The sequence below is a fragment of the Ischnura elegans genome, chromosome 1 (genome assembly GCF_921293095.1).
Source record: "Ischnura elegans chromosome 1, ioIscEleg1.1, whole genome shotgun sequence".
Lineage (NCBI taxonomy): Eukaryota > Metazoa > Arthropoda > Insecta > Odonata > Coenagrionidae > Ischnura > Ischnura elegans.
The window spans coordinates 74,073,850-74,076,409 of NC_060246.1; the positions used below are offsets into that span (position 1 = coordinate 74,073,850).

The window sequence follows — 2,560 nt, forward strand, 5'->3', positions numbered from 1 at the left end:
CTCTGAATGCTGTTTGCACGCTTTGAGTTTTTCACGTGTTAAGTTTTTTCATTTGTATTTTGGAGTGAAAACTTCTTTAGCGGCGTTAAGCACTTTTGCGGGATGGGGAATAGAATTCGCGTGAGAGTGACCGACCCGACACCGCGATCGCTACAGCGAGATCTACATTTCCGTCATAAAATTCATCCATTTGACATCTTATCCTCGGTAGTATAGTGGTCAGTATCCCCGCTTGTCACGCGGGAGACCGGGGTTCAATTCCCCGTCGGGGAGGATTTTTTTCTCAATCTCACACAATTTAAAAAATTTTACAATGGATATTTCAACTACGCAGGCTGACTAGGTGTAGTAAATAAACTTTGTTAATATATTGTTAATATATAGACTGTTAAAGTCTTTTTGTTTTAAAAATATTAAAATTGAAAATAAAAATCTATAGTGTATATTGTATAAGTTCATTAAAAATTAGAGCTCGTGCATGAACGCGCAGAAGAGTGTACACGCTATAAAAATACAGGTCAGTACAATATAAGGCAGTTTCTTTTATGTGCATAGTGAACAATTATAGGTTTAAAGCATATTAAATAAAAGAAATAAAAGCATATTATATTTTAATATATAAATGATGTTACCTTCTATTCATACACATCGTATTTTTAATATATATTTACTAATAAACAGTTTGCTGAATAAAATAATTTCAATTTTTGTCGAAAAATGAGTATTACTGGAAAAATTAGTTCTTTAATAATATTAAATCTATATAAAAAATAAATGGATAATAATTATTTCAGTTTTCACTTCTGTCGGCCAGTCCCACGACTGCCCCGTTTTTTTTACGATGTCAACTTTTTAAACTCATGTTTTGTGGCAACTGCACGATCCAAAAGATAGTTGATGCCGATATATTTAATTTATTTATGAAATATAAGAATGCAAATTGGCCGTAAATACGCGAATTTTATTTTACGGGTATCAAATTATCATTCATAATTATGTAAATGAATATATGCTTTTGATTTATGAATTCAAAATGGCATTCATTGGTTAATATATTGATTGCATCATTAATAATCCATAATTATCATATTATATGATTATGATTAGAGGAAATATGTGGTATTTGTTGACGGAAGCTATAAGAACACCAAAATTTTGCATCCGCAAATACCAGTCATCTGAATCGTTTCTCTGCTGAACACGATCCTGCTGTTAATTACTATGTTTATTCTCTTCTTACACGCACAGTAATGCTACTGACTCTCTCACAAGGGATCCTATAATCCGTTCATAATGTAATCCAAAAGATTACTTTTATTTACCCTTATTCCACCTGATATGTGTTTTGGGGCTAATTATTCTCAGTAGGGTTCAAACTGATTCATTCCAGGGTTTTTAATTTAACTCTTATGACTTTGAATTATTTCGTTGATTTGACACCTTATTGCTCTTTAATCTGTTCGATCTCAAGTAATACTATGGTTTTCCGCTGTCGAATCCGGAGATATATACTCACGCTGAAACAGTTCTAGTTCTTCTGCCCATGGGATTTTGCGAACTTACCCTACACAATGTTGTTGATGATAATTTAGCAGTCTCTCAAATGCATGCAAAATATACTTAAAATTTCGAAACATCAAAATACTGTATATTTTGCTTAATTACTGTGTATGTGAAATCCTCTTTCCGTTGCCTTAATAATCGGCTATCAAAAAGGTTTGCTTATAAGGGAAAAACGAGTAATAAGCACTCTGTTTCACTGAAATTATTGAGGCGTATGCTGGGTAATACAATATCTCATGGAGAGCATATATATCCAGCGGTTGAAGTTTTAAAAGTGATCGAATCCTAATAATCTATTTTAGGCCTTGACGATTCCATTGGGTTAAAATTCAGCGGTTCCCAAACTGGGGGTCGCGACCCCCAGCGGGGTCGCGGGCCGTTAGGAAAGGGGTCGCGAGATGTATACAAATAATATGGTGAACTATGTACTTAAACTTAGACAACCATTTTTAAGGGGTCGCGGCTAAAACGTATGGGCTAAAATGGGTCGTGGAAAGAAAAAGTTCGGGAAACGCTGGGTTAAATAATCACAAATACATGCTCAGATGAAGTGATACACTGTTTTGATTATTACTTGCATCCTTTCGCCAGAGGATCAGTGTCGATGGATACATGTCCTAAAAATTGGAGTCTCAATAGTAAATTATGGAAAATATGGCGATGCATCAAACCATATGAAAACTGGGAGGCAACTTTTCTAGAACGTTAATCGACCTGATTTTATCAACCCCAAGTTCCATTCCTCGACATAAAATGAAGATGCGCCTCGGAGAAAGCTTGTTTAATGTGAATGCGATATTTCGCATTGAATTGAAGAATTACCCAAATAATCTCCGTTAAGCTTTAGTGCATCCTGACCGTACTATTCAAACATACAAAGCCTTCAGTTAGTTATCAAGTTACCAATTATCCCCTCTAAACCGAGTTAATATTTCCCTTAGAATCGACTTCATGTAGAAACTTGAAAATATCATGAGAAGTCTTCATATTCTCGGGG

General features: G+C 34.6%; 1 non-coding gene across 1 annotated transcript; it reads left to right on the forward strand.

The window, feature by feature from the left end:
• Nucleotides 1-201: 201 nt before the first annotated feature.
• On the forward strand, nucleotides 202-273 carry Trnad-guc. The gene has a single exon. It is a non-coding gene; the product is annotated as a tRNA-Asp (tRNA).
• Nucleotides 274-2,560: the final 2,287 nt, after the last annotated feature.